This window comes from Acinonyx jubatus, chromosome B2 (assembly GCF_027475565.1).
Source record: "Acinonyx jubatus isolate Ajub_Pintada_27869175 chromosome B2, VMU_Ajub_asm_v1.0, whole genome shotgun sequence".
Lineage (NCBI taxonomy): Eukaryota > Metazoa > Chordata > Mammalia > Carnivora > Felidae > Acinonyx > Acinonyx jubatus.
Window position 1 is genome coordinate 105,562,787 of NC_069385.1, and position 26,002 is coordinate 105,588,788.

General features: G+C 45.8%; 1 protein-coding gene across 2 annotated transcripts in view; it reads left to right on the top strand.

Moving 5' to 3' along the window:
- The first annotated feature begins 7,943 nt into the window (after window positions 1-7,943).
- ADGRF5 (adhesion G protein-coupled receptor F5) overlaps window positions 7,944-26,002 on the top strand; it is a 99,411-nt gene continuing 81,352 nt past the window's right edge. The window contains exon 1 of one of the 2 annotated variants that reach the window (XM_015071163.3): window positions 7,944-8,167. The gene's annotated coding sequence lies outside the window, so the exon portion shown is untranslated. Of the gene's footprint in view, window positions 8,168-8,297; window positions 8,320-26,002 lie in introns of those variants that run through there. The other variant, XM_027057608.2, reaches the window with a different exon arrangement.

The following is a 26,002-nucleotide window of genomic DNA, read 5'->3' on the forward strand; positions in this document are numbered from 1 at the left end:
GCTTTACATCATCCACAGAAAATCATTCCTTTTTCAAACTTTCTAAGATACATACATTTTTAAAGCCACTTGTGTGGGGAAAGTTTTTAGATCTATTCACTGAGTTTCCGTAGGTTCTCTTGTGTGGAGGATCGTGTGCAGTCAAGGATGCTGAGATGTCAGTCAACGTGCAGGACCCTGGAAAATACGGCACCTGGAGGGGTCCCTGAGGAGACCAGGTTTCATTTCACATAGAGGAAGTCAGTGAATCTGACCTCCAGCCAAGGATAACGATGCCATTCATCAAGATTAAACACAATTATGATGTTCCCTAGAGTTCTTTTCCTAGCAACTTTTTTTCTACCACAATTGCAGGTGGAGGATGTGAAAAGAATGTGTTTAATCTATGACTCAAATGTCTCTTTTTTAAAATAATATTTTAGTGACTTTGCTTTCGTCTCTTTTTGAAAGACAAGCTATGGAGAAAAAGAATCAACTGTACTGTGTGCCATATGGAGTTAAAGGACAGATATTTTGCCATTTTTGTTTTTGTTTTTATACCAAAGACGTGGAATAACATGAAAAATCTTGTTTATTCCCTGCTTAGTCCTATTCCATACCTTCCTTCTCCTGGATACCATTGGGTAATTTTTCATTATGTATCATTTTGTACATACATTCCTGCAACTGACTTTTTTCACTCTGGCTTCCCCCCATCCCCCACTTTTTAAAATATTATCCATCCATGTTGATTTAGAGCACTATTCTTATAGTAATGCTAATTTTTTTATCCATTTCCTAACTGATTATGTATATGTGTTTCTTTGGAGTCTAACTATTAACAATAAAGAGCAATACATTTGAATATGTTTGTGTTTTCTGCTTTGCATATATCGACAAAGACTTTTCTAGAATGCATATAGTGATCAGAATTTTAAACTTTCGCGGATCTGCCAAGCTGCTTTCCAAAGTGATTTACCAAATAACCTCAGCATTGTGAGAGTTCCTAATTCCCCACAAAACAATCAGTGTATGAGAATTCCTAGTTCTCCCGAATACTTGGATTTACGTCTTTCTTCCTTTCTTTCTTCCAACATTTTTATTTTCCGGGGAGGATTCTGATGTTGGCCTTACTTCAGGCAAACTTTCTTTTTTTCAAAGAACAATCCCACTGATGTCTCTTGCACATGCTCCCTCTTTGACAAGTTTGGTATTAGGGAATACACATTTCCTTTTTATCTCTCCATGAAATACTGAAGGTCACAGAACTCCTGACTATAGCGTTCCATCCTCAAAGACCGATGTGATGTTGGTAGTTGGCGAAGAGAAAAACAGCTAATGAAACAAGACTAGCCTCCACCTTTTGGCGGAGCCAAAGCTGTCAGGACAGGACGGATTCTCCCTCCCAGAGGCGCTTAGAGCTCTTGAAGAAAGAGCTACGTGAGTGCAGTAAGTGATGTCTGAGCACCCAACAGATCACATGTGTCCTATTTATTACTTGCCACGACTGTGTGTATACCTCTCATGATTCCTTCCAAATCAAGAATCACTCTTCTCAGGAAAACATCCGAACTTCCACGTTGGGCTGCTACGGGTGTTATTTATTTCCCCTCCAAATAATAGAACAAATAACGAATTCATTTCAAAACTAAAGAACAAAACAAAGCAAGACACTTTTATGTTTACTTGCATACCTGAAAGTAGGACTTTAGGGAGCAGACTGAACTGATTGACCAGATCACTCCTTAAAGAGAAGTTATTGTCTGCCTTTGATATTACAAGTACATATTGCAGGTTACATCCACTAAAAATGCAACAAATATCAAAATTAAAGAGAAACTAAATCACACAGATATATTAATATTTTCTGGTCTCTTCCTGGCAAAGTGCCACTTGACCCCTTTGTTGAAGGCTTTGCTATAGCTGATTGACAGTAGGGTATTTCTGGATGGCTGTCTAGGCAGCCGGAGTTACTGAAAATACTGTTTTAAAAAACGATCAAATACCTGAGATATGTGTCCTTTGCTCATGAAGGTCTTCTCACCGCCAAGGTGAGAAGGTACGAGTTTCAAATGAGCCCAAACCTTGGCACTTTTATTCTACCTGGTGAACCTGGGTCCAGTTGCGACTCTGTACAGTCTCATTTTGGACTTTGCTTATACTTCTTCCCCAATTGAGATGCTGTATCCTCCTAATTGTTCTTTTAAAAAAAAATTCTTTCTGGGGCACCTGGGTGGCTCAGTCAGTTGAACGACCGACTTCAGCTCAGGTCATGATCTCACAGTCCGTGAGTTCGAGCCCCATGTCGGGCTCTGTGCTGACAGCTCGGAGCCTGGTTCCTGTTTCGGATTCTGTGTCTCCCTCTCTCTCAGCCCCTCCCCTGCTCATGCTCTGTCTCTCTCTGTCTCTGAAATAAATAAATGTGAAAAAAAAATTTTTTAAATTCTTTTTAAAGTTTATATATTTTGAGAAAGGGAGAGAGTGATCAGGGGAGGGGCAGAGAGAGAGAGGGGGAGAGAGAATCTCAAGCAGACTCCGGACTGTCAACACAGAGCCCGACAGGGGGTCAAATTCAAGAACGGCGAGATCACGACTTGAGTCGAAACCAAGAGTTGGATGCTTAACTGACTGAGCCAACCTGGAGCCTATCCTCTCCCAATTGTTCTGCTGAGACAGTTCTGTTATTTACTCTGATAGTCAACATGCTTCACTTACTCCCTGTTTATATTTTACATATTCAGGGAACATATACAATTAAGCAAAATATTGAAGAAAACAGAATTCTGCCATTGCAATCACCCCCCCCGTTTTTTGTTTTTTTTTTTTTTTGGAAGAATGAGAGAATGCAGGAAAGGGGCAGAGGGAGAGAGAGAGAGAATCCTAAGAAGGCTCCACATTCAGTGAGGAGCCTGATGTGGGGCTCGATGACCCCGGGATCATGACTTGTGCCGAAATCAAGAGTCAGTAGCTCAACCGACTGAGCCACTCAGGTGCCCGTTGACATTTCTATTTAAAAATATTATGGATGGGAACACCCAGGTTGCACAGTCAGATAAGCATCTGAGTGGCTCAGGTCATGATCTTGCAGCTCCAGAGTTCGAACCCTGTATCAGGCTCTGTGCTGACAGCTCAGAGCCTGGAGCCTACTTTAGATTCTGTGTCTCCCTCTCTCTCTGTCCATCCCTCGTTTGGGAACTGTCAGCACAGAGCCTGAAGTGGGGCTCAAACTCATGAGCCCCTAGATCATGACCTGAGCTGAAGTCAAACGCTTAACTGACTGAGCCACTCAGGTGCCCATTGACATTTCTATTTTAAATGTCAGTAACAGACATTAATTAGAAACAAAATTGAGATGCTATGAAGAAAATTCAAACTATTGGTTTAATAAATCTTTGCTTTATTATAGATACATGTGTATATTAAGTTATAATTAATTGCCCCAAGCAAGATATTCAGAATCACGCATACCTAGACTGTTTTTATAGCTGCTAGATTATGGCTCTGTTACTATAGTTTATATTTTAATCAGACAACCTCAACAGGGGCTTCTCAGACAAATGCAACCCTTTTACATGCATCAGGTAACCTGTTGGTTCAGAGGAACCACGAGAAGCAGCCAGATTACACGCTTAACAATTCTAGTAGTAACATTGTCATGGGTAGGGCGCCTGGGTGGCTCAGTCGGTTAAACTTCTGACTCTGGCTCAGCTCATGGTCTCGTGGTCCATGAGTTTGAGCCCTGCCTCAGGCTCTGTGCTGACAGCTCAGAGCCTGGAGCCTGTTTCAGATTCTGTGTCTCCCTCTCTCTCTTGCACTCTGTCTCTCTCTCTCTCTCTCAAAAATAAATAAATATTAAAAAAAAATCATACTGTCATGGAAGTGTTCAAAACCATGACAATCAATGTTTCCAAATCCAAACAAACCTCAGAACTTAATTTGTGTTGTAACAGCATCACTGTGGCATGTTCCTTGACCCCCTCTACCTTTTGCTTTGATATTTATGTATTTATTTATTTATTTATTTATTTATTTATTTATTTATTTTGCAAAAAGGCTTTTCTTGAAGTTCAGTACCTATTTATAAGGATACTAATAAAAGCAATGAAATTCAATACTCACTCATAACAACCATCACCAATATAAGAAATTTCTCAGGAAATTAGGAATGAAGGGGAACTTGCTCACTCTGGAAAGGCTGCTTACCCCAAACCCACAGCAGCATCCTGCTGAATGGAGAAATGTGACCTTCGTCGTTTCCCCTTTTTTTTTTTTTTAAAGAAGTTGACATGTGCCTCATGTCTGTTTGGCCCCAAATCTCATGCTGTTTCCCATGGGTGCAGCAAAGGCTAAGGCGTGGCCAGCTTTCAGGGATTTTTTTTTTTTTTTTTTTTTTTTGAGCAAGGCACTTTGGGTTGATTGTAACAGAAGATCACTTACCTCGGTTCTGTAAAAAGTGGGGACTTGGTCATAGCTATGTCTGACAGGGACCCAAGTGTTAAGTTACAAGTCTTCTTAGATGGTAACGTGCCTTGCCTGTGTCTTGCCCGCGAGCAGGTCCTACAGGCGACAGTCGCTCACTGTGCGTGGGACCATGGATGAGTCACTGTTTTGCACATGTGTGTTTGGCAGGGACGGGAGAGACAGCTGGTGGCTTTCGCAAGAACGAGGGCATGATGTTTCACAAGATGTCTCCTGGAAGCATTGGTAGAGGGAGAAGGAGGGAGGGTGGAGAGATCTGAGCAGCAACCTTGAGGTCGGGGACTCAGAAGAGAAATCATTAAAAATGTTTTTAGCAATGTTGCTGGTACTGTTAGGCACAGCCTCCTCGTCCCCCTAATCCTCAAGAATATTTCAGTCGGGAGCTATGGTTCACCTTTGGGCCTTTTGGTGTTTAGATATGTGAGTTTTGTCTTTTTCAGTGTGTCCTCATAATAAAACAGGAGCCAAAAAAGTCCAATTTTATTTGGGCTGTAGGAGGATGGACCTCATGGAACCCTGGCTCCTGGGATGGAGTTTGGGCCCCATGCCCGTCCCTCCCCTGCAGGGACTTCATGTCCTCTCATGGGAGAGCTCCCCTCACTCTCTGTCTCTCTCCACTCTCCTCTCTCTTGCTCTTGTTCTCTGCTCCCCTCAGTCCCCCCAGATCCATGAAGATTTGGGGGTTGTGAAGCAAAGATCCTGTGCAAAGTGTGTGGAAATTTTACTTCCTTGTTTCAAGTGACCAACAAAGACTGACTTGTACCCGTTTGACCTAAGTTCAGATTCTTTAAAAAAAAATTTTAATGTTGCATTCATTCTTGAGAGAGAGAGAGCAAGACAGCGTGTGAACAGGGAAAGGGTAGAGAGAGGGAGACACAGAATCCGAAGCAGGCTCCGGGCCCTGAGCTGTCAGCACACAGCCTGACACGGGGCTTGAACCTACGAACTGTGAGATCATGACCTGGGCAGAAGTTGAACGCTTAGCTGATGGAGCCACCGAGGCTCAACCCTAAGTTCAGATTCTTATAGGAGGTAGTGTAACTGCCTCCGCGGGGTCAGTGTCCCCCTTGCTCCAATCCGTGTGGCCACAGCAGGGCAGCGTGAAGGGGTGGAGCAGGGTCACGGGCACATGCATGGATGGAGGCGTCCATCTCTGCGGATGGGAGGTTGGGTCTCAGAAAAGGGAGGTACAGGTCAGCTGGATGTCTTCTGATGTTTAGAAAACATGGTTTGATTTGTTAGGGAGCTAAGAAAGGCATGGGCATCAGGAAGGGACCACGGAGCCCGCCTTGGGTGCTGTGTTTCTGGATGAAACACTGGCCTGGCCAGTCATTTTCCTGTCGTCCCCTCCACCCCTCTGTTTTCCAGCCTTTGCTGGATCCTTGTGCTTCTTGCCACCTCATCCGTCTTTCCCTGCCTTCCTCTCTCTTCCTCCCGCATTCCCCTCCTGTCCCCTGTCCTCTCCATTTTCCCACCTGTGTGGCCTTCACTACCTTTTTCCTCACCTCTACCCAGCATCTTCCCATTTTCCTTCACCCTTACCAACTTTGATCCTCATGGCTGACCTGTCCAAAGCTTCATTTTCTCAACAGAGGTCATTTCCACCCCATAACATAGTCCCTGTGAGAACGGGGATGGCCAGCACATGACAAACAGGCGTCTTAATGAATGCTGAACCACAGCACATGTGAAATTGCTCTGCTCTGCAGGAGTTTAAACCGTAAATAAAACCTTAACGACAACCTTACGTTTTCTTCTGAGTCTATGTTTTTCCCTCTCCCTAAAGGGGGACAACCATAATGAATAATGCTCCTGCCCATACTCAACGTACACAAATTCCCCCCTCCTGGGCCCCGGGTCTAGGATAAAACAGACAGAGTCTACAACCTTGCAGTTTCTAGTGCAGCTGCGGGGGTGGGGGGTGGGTGGACACCGGGCGGGTCTTTGGCACTTTGTGAGAAGCATGGTTTACTGAGGCGGAAAACCAAGGGGGCCCAGGAAGCAGAAAAATGTTACCTGGAGGACGTGAGATTTGAAGGGTTGGGGGTCCGGGGAGGACATTCTTCATAGGTTTCCCAGCAGTGAGGAAAGGTAGGGCAGGAGGGAAGGAGTAGGGGGAGAGTGTGGTGGCGGTGGGCGCTGAGGTGAAGTAAGAGAGGTTAGTGCGGAAGGGGCCGAAAGCTAGGCCGAAGTGTTTGGCCTTAGGTCCTAGGCTACAGAGAAATTTTAAGCATGTGAATCCTATCCTGAGGACTGCACTTGAGGGAAATTTCTCTGACTGCGAGGTGGAGAACAGATTGGAGGGGAATCAAAGGTCTGCAAGTAGACCGCTGGTGTGGGTTTAACTCAGTGATGCATTCTCCATCACCCCCGGTACCAGTCTCCGGGTGCACGGCATTCGAGGGCTGACTGTCACCCCTCGGGAAAACATGTCTACAGCCCAGGCCTCTTGGTAGCTCAGCTGGTAAAAACCAACACACGCAGTTTCAACCTTCTTTCCGTAGCCAGGACTGGCTTCGTGGGCATACAAGCTGTAGAGTTGCATAGAGCCCCTATCAAAAGGGTCCTTGTATTTGGCTCTATGTTCTGCTGTCACTATCTTGAAATCCTTTTTTTTTAAAGTTTATTTGTTTATTTATTTTTTTTTGGGGGGGGGGTACAAGCAGGGGAGGGTCAGAGAGAGACAGAGAGGGAGAGAGAGAATCCCAAGCAGCCTCTGCGCTGTCAGAGCCCGACATGGGCTCTCGAATCATGAACCATGAGATCACGACCTGAGCCAAAGTCAAGAGTCAGATACTTAACGGACTGAGCCACCCAGGTGCCCCACTGTCTTGAAACCCTTAATTTTTGGATAAATGGCCTCGTGGTTTCATTTTTGCATTGAGCCCCTCAAATTATTAGCAGAGGGTGTTCTGCTTCCAGCAGTCTGGGGATGGCAGCCTTCAGATAATTCTTTAAACCCTGAGGCAAAACGGCCTGGGACTTTGGGAGTTGTCCCATGATTAGACACAGAATGTCACCAGCATTTCCAAAGACAGAAAGGAGAGCGTCTTCCCCTATGCTGGCAAACAGACTCTTCCAGGCCTGCTCTGAACTGTCTTCCTTCAGTGGCTCTGGAACACATCTGGACCGTGGCCAGAAAATGCTTCGGCTCAGTGGGAGAGGATGAGGGCATTCTTGACTTTTTCAGAGTTAAACACTTGGAGAAACTTCAGGAAGAAAGCACTTGGTAAAAGGTAAAGCTAGCTGGCCCCTCAGCTCCCTGCCTGTTGCTCTGCTCATTCACACTTTTCTTGGGTCTTAGCATGTTTATTCTCCTCTTCCCAGTGGCCAAAGGACAAGTTTAAATTTCTTATTTCCTCTAGGGAGCCTGAAGAAAGGCAACAGGCACCAAATACAGGAAATCATGTGGAGAGGATCTCTTATTTATTATGGTTCCCATATTACTTCCCCTCCCCCAGCCTCCGCCCCCACCTCCAGCCATACTCAGTCTTCCAGCTTTTTCCTGCAGCAGGAGGACAGAAGGCAGTTCACCTCTGCTCCCTAAGGTCTGTGTGAGTCCCGAGGATCTGAAGTCTGGTCTTGTGAAACCCCACCCTCCTGTGGTTGTGTGAACTCACCCTTGAGTTACACCTCACTTAAGAGGTTCCCAGGAAGATCTCCAGTACAGGGTCAAATTTCAGGAGCCTGCAAGCCACAGAAGAGAAAGGTAGGTCCCTGAATTATTTTGCTCTGTCTTGACGTGAATCAAGGTGCTCTGAAGTAGATATGTATGTCCATATTGCTTCTCTAGCTGGCTGTGTGTTTTCAACATGTGGGTCTTGCTGAGACTGCCTGATGACTGGACCGTGAGAAAAAATTGTGAGTGGGGAGATGACATTTGGGTTTCTTGGTTTTTTGGTTTTTGTTTTGAATGTGAACACATTTGGATAAAGAATGCCAACTAGCACGAGACAGAAAACATGAAGCTGATTCTTATTTTCTTTGGAGGGCACATCTCATTAGAAGTTGCATTGTTTTGGCTTCCACATAAAGGGGAAAAGCTTACCGCCTGCCTTTTCTTTTCAAATCATAGACCCCTACCATGTTTTGTTGTTGTTGTTGTTGTTGTTTTTACTTCTTTCTGAGTTTTGGGGGTTTTATTGGTGGGGGGGGGGGTGTTAAAAATGTACCAGAGTTTACAGAGGATTTTCTGACAGAAATAGAAATAGATGTTTCTAATTTAGGGTATCTGTAAGTCATAAGTAAATGAATAAGCATTTTGTTCAGATCTGGTGGACTTCCCTGTTATTTTCCAGATTTTGCTATGAAACAATTGCTCTCTCTGTGGTCTCCTGAAATTAGATGCAAGCAGTGACAGTGTCTGTCAAGTGATGGCCGAGAGGCTGATTTTACTGACTCCGTTGTGATAATTGTCTGCAAGGATAGTGCTCACCCCTTAACTGGTTGCTTTTGCTGGTCACTACTGAGAATCAAGATGATGTGTGAACTGAGACTTGGAGAAGGGTCAAGTTTTATTCAAATAACACTACATATTTCTCTGGATTTTTTTTTTTTTTGCTTTTTTTATGTTTTTAGTGTTTCATTTTTGTCATCACAACCAGCCCTTCCTCTGGGAGAAATAAATTATGGTGACTTCACAGAATATCAGCCAACGTTAACTGTTCTTCCCAAAGCTTCTTTAGTTCAGATGCTCGTAATTTCTTGCACTTAGGAATTCTACCTCAGCACAGTCTCTCTCCATTCCATCCTGCATATCCTGCCACAGAGGTCTTTGGGAAATGCAGTTCTGACAATGTCACTCTCCTCAGTGAAATGTTTCCTTTGCACCCCATTGCTTATCTCCTTGCTACCTAAGGGGTAGTCCATTCTGGGACCAGCTGCATCACACATCACTTGGGAGCTCGTTAGAGATGCAAATTCTCCATTCCTTCCCCAGACTTAGTGAATCTCTATTTTAACCAGGTTCCTGGGTGATGTGATAGGCACATTACAGTCTGAGAAGCCCCGACCTAAGGAAAGCAGAGAAGACCTTCAAAGTTTGTTGCTTTTCATCCCGTCCATTAGTCTTTCTGGTTGTACTGAACACCTTCTGTTTCCCCAATATGTGAGAGCTCTAAAGCCTACTTACATTTCTGTGTGCTGTGTGTCCAGGAGGCTGCCATTAATCCCCTCTACCCAGCTACCATTGCGGCCTGATTAGTTACCCCTTCCTACCCCTCATCCAGTCCACCGCAGACCAAGTGTCTCTCAAGTCTATGCCTTTATGGCACTTGGTGAAATGCTTCTGTCATAGCCCTTAGCACACTAAATTATGGTTGCTGTGCTTATTTTCATCCATGAGGGGTTATTGGTCTTTTATTTCTGAAGCTATAGCCCTTGAAACCATGCCAGGTGTATACCGTGTGTTCAATGAATGTTTACTGAATTCGCGAACAAATGAATGAACAAATAAATGGATATATTGTTTGAAGAACCCAAATTAGTTACCAGACTGAGGTCTAAAGTGTGCGGTTTTCCAAGGAGAGTGCCAAGCCCCACAACATTTTGCCCTGCTATCTTTTACGAGATTTTGCTGAATTCGTTTTTTCCACCAAGGATTTTGAGTACCTACTATGTGCCATACCTTTCGGAATCTATTTCTTTACGTCTCTGTGGGCAGGCTCTCCCATTAGGTGTTTCTCTACCTGTGCCCCTCCTCCTCCACCACTCCAAGTCAGAGACTTACTCGGTTTTCAGCAACTATGTGCTGAGCACCTTCCACATATCAGGCACTGCGCTATGTGATAAGGATACGATGGCAAACGACACGGATGCGAATACTGCCACCATGAAGCTCCCCGTACAGAGGACACGGTCTTTATTATTCTCTATCCCACTTCTTCCTGAAAGGGATTAAGAAAAACTGAAAGTCCGATCTGTAATAAATATTGGCATATGCAGGTGAAGGCATTGGGCACCAGAAGGCAGTGTGATTTAGCAGAAAGAAAGCCGGGCTGGGCTTTAGTTAGTCCTGATTTAGTCCTGCACCTGTAACTCACTTACCATATGAACTCAGGTGGGGCCACATCCATTCCCTGAAACTTGATTTTCTCAAACGGTGAACAGGGCACAGAGCTCTAAGGAGGAGAAGCTCTTGCTTTCATGAGAGGATCCAGGGAGCCTATGCACTCATCTTCTCTCATGCTGCATGGTTATTTGAAGGGCAACGCTGACAAAGAAGAGATCTTAAGGGAGTCATTGCATTACTGTGCCATGTGCTCGGCCATCAGGCACAGTGTGGCAATAGTTCCTAGGGAGCAGTGCCCTGCAGCTTAAAGAAACCCCTTTGGCATTAGTTGCTGGGTATAGAGCTGGTTGAAGTAGGGCAGCTGAGGAAGGGGGCCATATCATCCTCAGGCAATCTCTCTTTTTGGAAAGCAGCCAGAAGACGGGAAGACTGTAGTTCTATCAAGCAGTGAAGGAAAAATCTAAAAGCTTAAAGACAGCCCATCCCTGACCCCCACTGTGGCACAGCTACAAGGATTCCCTTTTTCTTTTTTTCCACCCAAAGATGTATGTCTTAACCATATTTCACCTAGAATCAGATGTTGTGCAGGACATCGTAGCCTTTGTCCCCATAGTTTGCGCTTCCACGGGATGCGTGGACAGCTGGGAGGAAAGAAATACCTCCTCTTTGTGCCGCAGACACAACCACCGTCTGAAGCAAACCGCTTGGGTAATCTCGGGTAATGACTCTTTCCTTCTTCAAGCCTTCTTGTCTTGCTCCATCATCATCTGGAGCTTCCAAAGGAAAGGCCGCCCAGACTTTCTGAATTCCTTCTTGCTTCTTGTCACTCATGCACCTCTTTGCTTCCATACTCCCTGCACACACACACACACACACACACACACACACACACGCACACGTGCACACGCACCTTGTCTGCAGTTGCCTTTCAGGAGCTAGAGTGTTTTCTGCTGGTCATTTCCTAACCTCTCCAGGGAACTTGACTCTCTAGTAGTAAACACAAGTTACTTATTTGCAACAAAAGGGATATCAACCTACATACGAGATTCCTAATGACCTGCCAGCAGTCTTACAACGTGCCTGAGATCAACCCTGGCCATACCTGGTCAACATTTCTTGTTTAATCAGAGGCATGTGGTGGGCTACAGAGAGGCGGCCCGGGTTTTGGGTCCCCCCTCTGCCACTTTTTAAAATAAGTGGCTGTATCTTGTCAAGGCTTAGTTTTGTTTCTGAAAATGCAGATAATCTTTGGCACACAAGGTTGTAGAGATGCATCGGCCTCAGTATCGAATATGTTGCCTCGAGAAGTACATCAGATCTTGAAAGAGGAGGCTGGCCAAGATGGGGAGAGTGAGAAAATTGTCATTTGCAGATTGGTTGAAGGAACCAGGAGATATTCGAAGTACAAAGTTGCCCTTGCAGCATGTGAAGGTTGCCTTCAAATCCTTAAAGATCGCTCTGTGTGCGAAAAGAAGTCAACGGAAGACTGACGAGTGGAAATTATAGGGCCACGAGGTTTAGTTCCACGTGTGGAAGGGCTTACCCACCATCAGGACTGTCTGAAACAGGGTGGGCTGGCTGCCTTGCGGTGCGGTGAACGCCCTGTCCCAGGCAGTATGCCAGCACCCTGGAGGCCCACGGCCGGGGTGTTCCCAAAGGGATGCCCGCACTGGGTGGAGTCCGGGTGATGACCTCTCGGTGCTTCCTGCTCAAAGCCACCAGGAGTCTTGTGATGTCAGGGCCCCAGCCCAAACCACCAAAGGAGGGTTGCAAAAAAAAAAAAAAAAAAAATCATCAGGCTGGAGAGTGATCTTAGCTGCATTTTCATTAGTTAGCTCTACACATCTGCAACGATCGTTTCTAAATAGGGCCTTTGCCACAACAATAGAGCTACGGTGGACGTCCAGGAAAAAAACAAAAAAAGAAATGAGAACAATGAGGTGGGAAAAGTTCACCTCAAACCGCTCTTCTTGGGTTACTCGGTAACTAGATTGTGGGTTACTTCTTGGGCTGCAAACACATTCTTATTTGATGGAAAATTGCCACATTCTGGTACTTTTCCCGCCAAACTAGGATCAGGCAAGTAACAGCAAGACTCAGGGCTTTGTCTCCGATCTCTGCTTTATCTATAAAATAGAAACACTACTCTATGAATATGTATTCTTAGCTATTCAGAAATCTAATTTTAAGTGCAAACTAAGTGCTTCTACTCTCCTCTAAATTTCGGGGACCACAAGCAGAATACTCTTAGGAAGAGAGGAGAACTGGCTGGGGCTGTCTGCCTGCTCTGAGTTGAGGTCTTTAGCCCATCTTTCCACCCATCTTTCTTTTGCTAAACGAGCCACAGCTGATAACAGCCTCTCTGCCAGTGAAGGACCCCGAGACTTAGGGCAGGGAGAATTTCGCTTAGGTGGGTCCTGTGTGTTTGCATCATCTATGGCTGGGTGGCCCGAGGCTTCTTTGCTAATACTTTACCCTTCCTGCACTCAGAACTGGCTGACATGTGGTTTTGAACCCTCACATCTTCTGCAGTCACTTATGCAGCAACTCAGTATGCTATGCTTCTTCCGTCTTGTCGTGGAGTCACAGAACAAAAGGACAGTGGTCCTTCCAACAGAAATGGGTGTCAGAAAATGCTAACGTTTTGTCAAATCAAGATGAAACCGTGATATATTTTATTCTCCAGGTTTACCTAAAGGTTTGCTTTCTTAAAAGCCAAGTGAAAAATAGAACTCTTTGAAATATAATCAACTGTGCATGGCAAAATCATAGAAACCCATGCAGACCAGTGTGTTTATTTTTAGATGCACATCAGCCTGGCCAGCATAGCAAAGCAACTGTCTAATGTCCAAGCTATGGCCCTGGGAATTTCCTCTAACAAGGCTGTGTTTCCGTGCATTGTTACAGTACAAAGGGCAGGAGGCCCGAGTGGAAGGCTCATGGTAACCCCGCCCAGAGAGAGATCTGGAACCTGTCATTCCCTTCGTCTACATGGTCCTGAATGCCGGGGTCAACATGGAGGTCGCCCGCCAGCTCTGGGCAGATGCAAATGAATAGACATGTATGATTATTTCATCTAAAAATACCCCAGAGATCAGTGATGGCATTTCAGAAATAAAGACTCAGCTTTCTATTGGCAGCTGAGGATCTAATCCTCACCCATGCCATGAAGTGGATTCTGGTCTAGCCCAGAAACGGATGTCATTCAAAGATCCTGCATTTGACTGCATTTAGTAAAGGGGTTGTCAAGCACATTATAGTAAAAAAAAGTTGGGGCACCTGGGTGGCTCAGCCGGTTAAGTGTCCGACTTCAGCTCAGGTCATGATCTCACACTTGGTGAGTTCAAGCCCTGCGTCAGGCTCTGTGCTGACAGCTCAGAGCCTGGAACCTGCTTTGGGTTCCGCGTCTCCTTCTCTCTGCTCAGCTCCATCTCACACTCTGTCTCCGTCTCTCTCTCTCTCTCTCTCTCTCTCTCTCTGTCTCTAAAATAAATAAACATTAAAAAATTTAAAAAAAGAAGATATTTTGAAAAAAAGCATCCATGTACATACATACAGCTACATACACAAACACACGTACAGAGAGCAGGTGATCAGAAATCTATCTGAATCACCGGGATCTTTGCTATTATCCTAGGGTCAGTTTCTGTTCCTTGATTTATTCATGTACAAAATGGATGCAACAAACCTCACATCCTATTAGTTTGGGGAGGAATAAGGTGCAATATCACGAATAAACTGACTCAAAGTAGACTCTGGCTCAAGGTTTTGCATTCAGGGCCTAATATGCTTTGAGCTCCTGTCAAGAAATGACTAAAACTATTGACCATCAAGTCTGGAGGGCTTTTTGTTGTTGCTGTTTTGGAGGTCGCTGTTTAGTTTTTGTTTGTTTTATTCTTTTATTATCTTTTTTGCCACTACAGAGAGAGAAGCCATTAGGTTTCTTACTTCATTGACACATTTTGCTAGTAGAGTTTTTATCTCTTGTCAGGCTGTCTCCACAGCTGGAGAAGGTCACTGCATTAGTACTCAAGGTTGCAACACTCAAAAGTCGTGTCTGGGGGTCACTAGGGAAGATGAAGGAGTAGGTCTCAGGTCTGTGCAGGGCGGTCCATGGCCACTCTGTGTGGGGTCTGTGACCTGCATGCTAGCAGCCCCGTGTGGGGACGAGGCCCCTGTACAATCAGGCCCGAGGGGCAAGGAGACCCGCACGTACGAATAGTAGTCCTGGGCAGGGATCCTTGGGCTCAGCCAGTAGGTGGATGTCCAGGCCCCCTCCAGGCCCGCAGAGGCAGGAAAAGGTGTTCTAACTCTTTGGTGAAAATGCAAGAATGTTGTCAAAAACGCCTTTATGGATTGTTTTGTTTGCGAGTGTTTATTATCAGACACCCCCTCAGGGGTTCACAGGGCAGGTTGCGAATGTCCGAAGTGGGGCCTGGGAATTTCCTTCTACAAAGGCTGTGCTTCCTCTCTTTGTTAATCCTCAGAGAACAAGTGGAAGCATTACTAGAGATCCTTACTTAACCCTTTCTCCTGCCCACCACTCCTGTGTCCCCGCATCACAGAAGAGTCACGTTTCCAGCCTTCGAAGAAGAAGAAAGATTTCATACTTGGGGGGGTGTGTGTGCACCTGCAGGTGTGTGTGTGTGTGTGTGTGTATGTGTGTGTGTGCGTCAGTGTGCATGTGTGGGGGTGGAGGAAATGGGTGATAAAGCACAAAACATCTTATCTGAAAAGCTTTCATTCAGTATCACAGTGTGCATGCAGTCGTTGTTCAGACCCGGGGAAATGTCTGTTTTCTTTACCATATATGCCTTACAGAAAAATGCTGACCCGATTTCAGTTCCCTGACCCCAGGGTAGGACCCGCCTAGCATGACAGCTGCTGTTCTTGTTTGGAGTCTGCTTACTGGCTCATGCAGGGCACCATGAGTTGAAATCGTCCAATCAACTAAGTTATTTATTGAGCATTTACTACATACTTAAACCCTACTAGGCACCCAGGGAAAGCAGAAGTTCTGCCGGCAAGAAACTTCAAGAATATATGACAGTTACACATACACACACACATGCACACACGCACACACACATACACACACTCATATGTTATAAGTGAGGATGCAAAGAATCCAGGTGACTGTATAGTCTAAGTCTAGGGCAATCAAAAGAGATACATGAACCCTCGCCCAGCTGGAGCCTCTAATTATCACTATTTTCACGGTGACTCCTCTGTCCACAAATCTCCAAGCCAAGTGCGTGAGTGCAGGTAGACACAAATGGGTGCCTACATACACACGCACATCACTCCCAGGGGACAGCTCTGCTTTCCCAAAGGAAATAACTCCCTTGCTTTCTCACCACTAATTCCATGAAAGGATCGTTTTCAACACTCAACTCTTCCTCCTCCTTTCCTGTCTCAAGAGAAGAGATGACCTTTCCCTGCGTCCAGAGGCCATCTCTCCTCTCCCTCCCAGGCACCTCCAGTGGCCTCGGTACTCTCCTCTGTGATTGGCTCTTTCCCATTATTATTGAGTTCTACTCAGGTCTTTCTTCTTTTTTTATTTATTTTTGAAGGAGAGAGAGACAGAGCACGAGTGGGGGAAGAGCAGGGAGAGAGAGGGAGACACAGAATCCGAAGTGGGCTTTGGGCTCTGAGCCGTCAGCACAGACCCCGATGTGGGGCTCAAACTCATGAACTGAGCCATCGACCGAGCCACCCAGATGTCCCTACTCAGGTCCTTCTTAATTCAAAACTACAGGAACAGCATATCTTCCCCACCCCACACTCCTCGTTCATCTTCCATTTCTCTTGCCAAATAAATTTTTGAAGAATTTTGGATGTGCCTGTCTTCAAGTCGTCACCAACCACGCACCTTGAAAACTGCTCTGTTCTGTCTTCCCATGTGCCCTCCCCCCGTGCACCTTGAGGAATGCTCTTGCCAGGATTCTCTCTGACCTCAGTGTCCCCAGACACATCTCACTTTGTTGCCCACAGCACTTGTTGACGACCACCTCCCTCAGTCTGGTCCCTGCCTGCTAGGACACTACAGTCTCACTCTTCCTTCCCTCGCTGGGCCTTCCCAGTCTTCTTTGTAGGTTCCTTTCGGTCTGCTCTCCCTACACCTTCCTGATGGCCATGATCTGGACCACCTTCTCCCCTCCATCTATACCACCTCCCTGCTGCACTCCATTCCTCTGTCTAGAGTCCTCTTTTCTCCCTTCTCTGTCAAGTAAACTACTTGTCCTCCAGAACCCATTTTATTTATTTATTTATTTATTTATTTATTTATTTATTATATTTGATTTGAAAGAGAGCACACATGCAAGCAGGGGAGAGGGGCAGAGGGAAAGAATCTTTATTTTTTTTAATGTTTTTATTTATTTTTTGAGACAGAGAGAGACAAAGCGTGAGTGGGGGAGGGGCAGAGAGAGGGAGACACAGAATCTGAAACAGGCTCCAGGCTCTGAGCTGTCAGCACAGAGCCTGACGTGGGGGCTCGAACTCACGAACTGTGAGATCATGACCTGAGCCACAGTCGGACGCTCAGCCGACTGAGCCACCCAGGCCCCCAGAGGGAGAGAATCTTCAGCAGGCTCCATGCTCAGTGCAGAGCCTGATGGAGGGCTCAATCCCACGACCCCAGAATCATGATCCTGAGCTGAAATCAAGAGGTGGACACTTAACCGACTGAGCCACCCAGGCACCCCTCCAATCTATAGAGTTTTTCAAGGAGGCTTGGCAAATTGATTACCTTTTCTAAGCCTCCCTCTCTCAAATGGGAATCGCCAAGTAGTTCACAGATTGTGGTGACAATTAAGTGACATTGTGCAGGAACGATTTTTTGAAAGGCACTCAGCACATACCCTGTGGTGGAGTTGCTTCTCTGCCAGAGCGGTGATTAATAATAACAACAAAATATCATCAATGCCAACCCCTGAGGAACAGGAAGATTAAACTTACATAGCTAGTCAATGGGAGAGCTGGGACTTGAGCCTAGGTACTCTGGTGCCAGAGCCCCTGCTCTTAACCTCTTATAAGCACCTCTAATCATGTGCCGCCTGGAGAATTCATTCATAACAAACGCTGATTGAGCACCAGCCTACTCTATGTGCGACACTGTGCTGGGTCCCAGGCGCACAACAGGAGACAGACAAGGTCCGGCCTTCGGGGTGAGAGTAGGGGAAAGAGGGATCACAGGACAGAGGAAGAACCCACAAATAGACCATTACAGTGCAGTTCAGGAAGTGCTTTGACAGAGTAGTGAGGGGCAGAGGTATACATGCAACCAGGGGGAGTCAGAGGCAGGTTCTTGGAGGGAATGACCTTGACTTGGGCCTTCAAGGACCACGTGGGGGCGTCAGGCAAGTGACACCTGTACCTCAGTGTTTCTCTGAATGTTTTGATACGACAGGCCTAGGCCTGGGAACCAGGCAACAGTGTTTTTCTCAAAGTGAGAACCACTATGATAAAAAGAGAGAGAGAGAGAGAGAGAGAGAGATCATGCTGTATCTCAGTGGTTATTAAACTTTTGTGTGCCTGAAAATCACCTCTGGGGAGCTTGTTTAAACACCAATCACTGGGTCTATCCCCCAGAATTTTAGAATCTGAAGGTCTGAGTAGTCTCAAGAATTGGCATTTCTAACAAAGTCCTGGGTGGTGTTCGTGCTGCTACTGGGAAGAATCTCTGATCATATAGCCAAGAACTTACACAAAATTATTTGGGTCATTCTTAAGCCGCATTAAAATTTGAAAACTCCTGCCAGGATGCATGACTAAGTCTCTTACTTTCTTTGCTATAATGCTCCTTTAACTTCTAAATATTTCTGTAGTTGAAGAAAATTTAATCCAAATATTCCCCATATTCAGGCTCCTTTTGCTCTGTAAATGGTTCAAAATATGGTGACTTGTAGATTTCTTTGGAATTTCAACAATCAACCCTTTGAAACTTCTGTTTGCAAAGCAGGAAGTCACTTGTTGCCCCAAGCAAACACTTAAGTCAAGGGTTTGTCCCTTTGGAGGGCTTTACAGCCTCAGCTTTTAAGCAAGTTTCTCTACCTTTGAAAACAGTTTGAATCTGAGTCTTTACGGAATGGCCTGTGAACAGTGGAAATAGGTGATTGGTGTCTTTGAGTATGGCCAGCTGGCTAAGGCCAACATATGTCCCAAAGGTTGTTATTTCCTCCTCGAAAGATATAACAGGAAGAGGCTGGGAAACCCAGAATCACCCCAAACAAAGGAGGGGTGAAAGGGTGGATGGAGAGGAAAGGATCCTGGAAGTTTAATGTTTCCTTTTACTTACAATAAAAAAAAAAAGGTACATTTTTTACTGTCATGGTCACAAACTAAATTTTTACACCAAAGATCTAGAAGAAAAAGGTTGATGTGAACAATAGCCAGTGGCCAAATGAACAATCATTAACATAAATGAGTGATGAATCAAAGTGAGGCTCCCAAGAGCAGAAATAAAGACAAATCACAGAAAACCAAGTTTCTGTGAGGGTTTTATTACCAGCCCAGTAGCTTAAATTCCTCTATCTATAATATTAAAATGCAATTACCATTCTGAATATTTGGAAGCATCTGGACATCCTCATCCATCCAAAGTAGATTCAATTCCATTGACAATCTCAGTTGCAAATGGAAGAAATGGGCTAAATACCCATTTTAAGATTTTTTTTTATACTACCCCATTTTGCCCCTTAGTTTACCAGCGAAATTAGTTACCAGAGCTCTGCATTCTACATCCTCACAACAAAAGTCAGCATTCACTGAAAATCACTTTTGAGTTATACACAATGAGCTCAAAGGGAAGTTACTAAAAATAATTGAAATTAACAGTAACTATATAAAAAGGAAATAAGCAGAAAATGGCTTTCATTGAGCCCAAGAAGCGATACGCTTGCACCAGAGTGCTCTATCCCCTCATTTATTTAATTTTCACATAAGGATTTTAGTCAAAGTCTCCCAAATATATCGATTTGGTTGTCTGCTTAGATAGTTGCCCTGAGCCTCCGCAAACTCACGGGGCAGCCAGTGCTCTCCCATTGCTCGATGTCGTCACCACACCTTTGAGCTGCCTGAGTTCTAATCCCTGCCTAGACGCCATCCAGATACCTAGAGCTTGACCACTCAACTGCCCTGTTCAAGCAAGACTCCCACACCTACAGGCAGAAAAGATCCCCTAATTAAAGGAGGGAGCAATGAGTCCCTCAGACTTGTGCTTTGATGTGATCTGAAAAATGGAGAAAAATAAGGTGAACTTTGGGGAGAGGAGAGGGCTTACTGTGGAGCTCTTTGTGGTTGAACATAGCTGGTTGTCCCTAGAAGAGAAGTGTTCAGAGTTGATCTTATACGAGAGCCACCTAGAGAGCTTGTTAATGATGAAGATTCTGGACTCTATCCTGAGACACTGGAGAAGGTCACATGCAGGGTCTGGAAGCCCTGGTCAGTAGACCCCCAAGAGCTTATCAAGTACTCTCCCCATGAGAATCACCAGGACCTAGTCTCAGGTGCTGGTTCACATCCACCAAGATGCTCCCTCTTATGGTGAGAAGAGCAGGTATGCTCCAAGGTTTCATCCATGGCTTGGGAATGTAGGGGAGAAAAATGGGTCCCTGGCTGAGTGTGAAAATTACACTGACAAAGACAACAGGATAAAGCATATACATTTATTTAACATAAGTTTTAGATGATATGGAAGCCTTTCTAAAGAAATGAGGGCCTGAAGAAACAGAACTGAGGGCCTTTGAGCCAGGTATGGTGGTGGATGGAGAGCCATGGAAAGATGTAGTAGGACAGAGTATGAGCCAAGTATAGTTAAAGGCGGAGACTCAGCAGGGCCTTCTTGCTCAGTCTTCTCAGTGTCCTTCCATCTTGGGTATGGAGGGTAGGGTGTACCTCTTCCATGAGGGTCTTCTCATCTGCTCCAGGGGAGAAGGGCTGGGGAAAATCAAGGGGATCTTCCTGCTTCTGCCACTTTCTCACATTCCTTCAGCTTAAAATATTCAATATGCCAAGATGCCATATTTGGAGGGTACTGAGTCCTGAACTCCATCAAAGAACAACTCCCCTCCCGAGGCCTCATCTACTTTGGCAGCAACCTCACAAGTTGCTCACTATCATCAGCCTCCTAGATGTTTGAAAGAACAAAAACTTACAGAAATACACAAAAATTATTTTCCAGTCAACAGTATTCATCAAGGGCTCTCAGAATGTGGGAGGGAGGGAAGCCATCAGGCTCAGCTCTGATTTTCTGCTCATGAAATGGCATGTGGGAGGTGGGATGAGGCCACCAGAAAGGCAGGGAAAGAGAGCACGGTGCTTTAGAAGGCACCCAGAGCATCATCATTCTTCCAGCAAGAACGTGCTGAGAGAACATTGGAACTTGTCCGGCAGGCTTTCCATGGTTAAAGAGCCTACATGCCTCCCAAACACACAAAACTAGAAATCGTGTTAAATCATGTAAACTGTAAGTCGTGTGTATTCAGAAACTACATGTTCTAGAAAACATTTACGGTTGTCAATACCTCCTAACATCACTTTGGAAGTAGGATGGTAACCGATGGAGGGCACTTTGCTTGGGAAGACTGGGACACATGCTCGGAAGTAGAAGCTGTGATTGGTCTGAACTGCTCTGTTTAAGACACATAAGGAAAAAGGACACAGCAGGAAACCCAAAAGCAAGAGGTCTGAGTCTCTGAGGCTAGGTAAGGGTGGGATAAGGGTCCGAAAAGGGATTTTCAATAACATGGGAGAAAGAGGGGCGTGATGCCACCCCCACCAACACACAAGCTCGTGTGCATGTGCATACACGTGCGTGCACACACGCACATTTTTAAAAAACTTTTTTACTGCTTCTTATTTTTGAGAGAGAGAGAGAGGCTCAAGCAGGGAAGGGGCAGAGAGAGAGGGAGACACAGAATCGGAAACAGGCTCCAGGCTCTGAGCCATCAGCCCAGAGCCCGACGAGGGGCTCGAACTCACGAACCGTGAGATCATGACCTGAGCTGTAGTCGGCCGCCCAACCGACTGAGCCACCCAGGCGCCCCCTCCCCCACCCCCCACCACACACACACTTTATTGCGCTGGGCTCTATGTTTCTACATAGCGTTTTTGCTCCTCTGATATATAACTTATTTTTTTTTTTTTTTGGTCTATATTAAAAAGAAATGACATTGTCAAAGGCTACTTGAAAGAAGTAGAGGCAGTTAAGTCAACAGGGCACCAGCAGCATCAAGAAGACCTTGGTTGCCTCCCCTGGGGCACGAAGGGGCAAGAAGGTTAATGTTGGGGTGTCACAGGAGACTGGCGACATCTGTGGCTGGGGCGGAGGGAGCTCCCCAGAATTGGGCTGAGGGTGGAGGAACACAGCCTCTTGCCAAAACTGCAGCCCGGCAAGGAAAGGAGGGAGCAAGTAGCTGGCTCCCCTTTCTTTCCATCCTGCAGCCTTCTGCTGGGATTTCCCACCCTCCTGGTCCTGCCATCCCCTTCTGAGATGACAAGCCACCACGAGGTGTGGGGTCGGCCTCTGGGGCACACAGCAGGGCAGCAAAGGGCAGAGGGGGACCTGGAGGCTTGTCAGCACTCTTCCCCAACTAGAATGCGAACTCAGGGACAGCTGTTTTAGTTATCTTTTCTACGCTTGACTCCAGGGTCTAGGTTAGTGTCTGGTTTTCATACATATTTGCTGAATGAATGAATGAATGAATGAACGACGCATGACTTAGAAGAAGAGACATACGAAAAGAGGGTTTCGGCCATGACGTAGAGTGCGTGATGCGAATCCACACAACGTCGCCATTACCATATTTAAATCCGTCCTTGCATGTAATGCTTCTGTGGGAAGGGATATTCTGAGGGGCAGGTGCCACAGGCAGCAGACCCAGAAGAACAGAATGAGAAGGATACCTGGCATCTGATCCCACACGTATCATAGTAGTAAGTTATCCTGAAGTTCACTTTATGCGTTTCTAAATCTTGCTCTACGGGCAGCTAGGTTTGACTAACAACAGATAGGCCCCAGCGCTGTCCATCCAGCAGCACAACCACGATGTTCTGAGGGTCGTGCTCCAGGCCCCGCAGATGCTAGAGTCCCGGGAGGGCTCAACCCCACCCGAGGCAGGACACGGAGCCTCGGCCATGAGGCCGCTGTGCGTTCCATCCTCTCCAACTCAGCTCGGAGACTGAGTTTCTTGCCTCCAAAATAGGACAACAGTGGCTCCTCCCTTAGGCAGTTGTGAGGCTCTCTCGGGGCTCGACCCACTGCCTGACAGGGTGTAAACACTTAGTAGTAACCAGAAGGATCGATTCTTGTGCAAGACGTGGTCTCTAATCTTGAGAGAGGTGTGGAAAGTGCTGCAGACGCTCTGCTCTCTGTGCGTGTTCTTGATTAGAGACAGGGGGTCAGGAGGTAATAGGACAGCCGGTCCCAGAGGACGGCTTCACCCCTGTCCTCAAGCAGGGCTTCCTGCTTCCTTCCTTTAAGTCAAATGAAGCTGAAGCTGGTTTCCCTCTGACCCCTGATCAGAGCCACACACTACCTTTTTTTTTTTTTTTTTTTCAGGTGGCCTGGGGGCCTTAGAACTGTATTGAGAAAGAGGAGGGTGCAGCTCTTCCTTCCTCTGCTCAGGGAGAGGTTTCCAGATGGAGCTGAAGTGAGGAGCAGGTTGAGGCCTTGGGACAGGCATCCTGGGATTCACATGGCCTTCCCTCTCCAGCTCTCCTCCACTTCCGTTCGCTCGTGGCTTCCTCCACCCCCTGTGGGTCTGTATCCCCGACAGGGCTGCTTCAAGTTCAAACAGATGAGGCTAGTGAACGAAGAGAGAACGGGCGACCCTCTGACGCCGGGTCTCCCGGGGCTTGCGTGACGAACTTACAAGAAACCCTCTGGAATGGGTAGCCCCCGAGGGCGGGACGTGGTGACAGGCCCCCCTGGCTGTAGGCAGCAAGGTGGCACACTATCTGTAGAGAATTTAAAATCATTAACGAAACCAACGAAAAGCCTTTAAAAAAGCTATCAACACATACCAGCGATTTCAAACGATGTCAGTGACGAAATACTCTTCCTAAAAGGTCTTCTGTTGGTCTAAGTTCTGAACAATGGCCACCATCCCTGGTGAATTTCAGCAATATAAGCTCCTAATTATATTTTCATTCCTTACTTTTTCAATAAAGATTGTATTCTACATAGAACCTACTTTAGAAAACTCTGTAAGAGAGTGACTCCTGACACAAAGGGACTCAGCTACATGTGCTTCTTTCAAAATAACTTCCTTGTAACTGTCTGAGCTTGTTTGAAGTGTCTCTGGCCCCTGGACATGACATGTCCTTGTCTTTGAACAGAGATTAAAAGTGAACAAGGTTGGGGCGCCTGGGTGGCTCAGTTGGTTGAGCGTCCGACTTTGGCTCAGGTCACGATCTCACAGCTCTTGGGTTCGAGCCCCGCGTCAGGCTTGTGCTGACAGCTCAGAGCCTGGATCCTGCTTCAGATTCTGCGTGTCCTTCTCTGCCCCTCCACTGCTTATCCTCTGTCTCTCTCTCTCTCTTTCAAAAATAAACCATGAACAAGGTTATGGGGTGCCTGGGTGGCTCAGTCGGTTGAGCTTCCAACTTTAGCTCAGCTCATGATTTCACGGTTCTTGAGTTCGAGCCCCATATCGGGCTTTCTGCTGTCAGCATAGAGCCTGCTTTGGATCCTCTGTCCCCGTCTCTCTCTGCCTCCTCCCCTGCGTTCACTCTCTCTCTCAAAAATAAACAAACCTTAAAAAAATGAACAAGGTTAACGGGGTGGTTGTATAGACAAAGAAACTGAGTGGGAGTCGCTTCAATTCTGTTACTCTACGGGACCACACTGAGTTTTTATTTGCGTTTAAAACTTAAAACAGTGAAGCTGAGTGCAGACTTCAGATTGCACTCTTTTCATCTGGCAGATACAAATTTTAGTTCCCCTTGAAATGTTGTATTGAATTTTAATATTTTCAAGTGAAACGTTTTCTTGGTTGCTTTAAATCTGAATAATTTAATCAAGAAAGTACGGATTATTACTGAAAATAACATTCTCCTCTAAAAGAGGGAGGGGCCAGTGAAAGATCTGGTCCGGAAATCAAACATGCTGGATGTGCCCAGGGTCCAGAATGCCCTGAGCTGGCTGCTACCTCTTCTCTCTGGTTTCGCAATGCGGAGAAGGAGGAGTGTGGCATGGGTATACGTGTGTGTGCGTGTGTGTTTGTGTATTAGTGGGTTTAGGGAACCAATTCTCTCTTGGTCATTTCTTGGTTCCTGGAAAATTTTGCTTTAAACATAGAAATATACTCAAATATTATTCCCGGTAGTGCACATAAATAATCCCGGGACAGGCACCTGATGTATAAGGTGGCTCTGGTACTTAAGAAGGGACAGTGCGGGAGCATTTCTAACTTACTAGTAAGTGATCCAAAGACCAGAGGTCATTCATAAGAGGGCCCATATTTGGTGAGAGCCCAGCAGGTTCAAATAGAGAGTCCCAGACAGAAGTGCACCCTAACTGTGTATACATGCTGTCACGTAAAGCACAAAGCTCAGATCTCAATGGCCCTAAAAATGGAAAATTGAACATTAGAGGAATTCAGGAAAAGACTAAGAATAATATGTGGTTTTCCCTCTCTTAACGTTCCAAGTCAAATGAAGCAAACATAAGGGGTGAGGACCTGGAATAATCATGTCCTTGTTGATATGTAGCTGTGTTCTGTGTGCTATGTATGAGGTCTAAAAATAGTTTCGTGGTGCCTAGAGGCATATTCTGACTTACAGAAGGCAAGGTATTTAGGAGATGACTTGAACTTGGAAACCTAGACCCCGCATTGTCCTGGGATGGACCATGGAGCTGTGGAGAGATGGGCAGCTTCCATGAATTAGGGTGACAATGTGCCCGATGGTAGGCCACTTCAAAGGGCAGTAGCAGCCTCCATGAGCACCTTTCCCCTAATGTCTTACCCATCTATTTCTGAAAAAACCCAAAGAGTGCAGGCTGGAACCCAGAGCAACTCAACTACCGGGCCAACTAGAAGGTCAGACAGACTCTCGGTTTGCCATAATGGTATGAAATGGGAACAGATTGGTGAGTAAACAGGGTGCCAAAGCGATGCCATATCCATGGCTTAGACTCGGGGACATGGGGAATTTAATAAATCTACTTTTAAGCCACTCGAAGTGAACAACTGATGGTTTTCCCAACATTAAAACAAACAAGTTGTTTTGAACAGGAGCCATTTGACTGAGTAGTAGGGGTGATATCTGGAAATTATGTGTCCTTACCATTTTCGTTAAAAGTAATTCACTACAGGTGACATAAAACATGGTGTTCTTGGTCTAACAAGATCTTGCTAACTATGGAATATTTAGGTTTCCCGGAGCTCATGAGCTCTGTCATTTTTCAGCGTTCTGCATCTCTATGCTTTTAAAAGGCACATTCTTCCTTTCCCCAGGGAGTTTAACTTAAGAAGCTCTGATTAATTTTCATTTGTGATTCATTTTCCATTCTCAACACTGCTGCCCCCA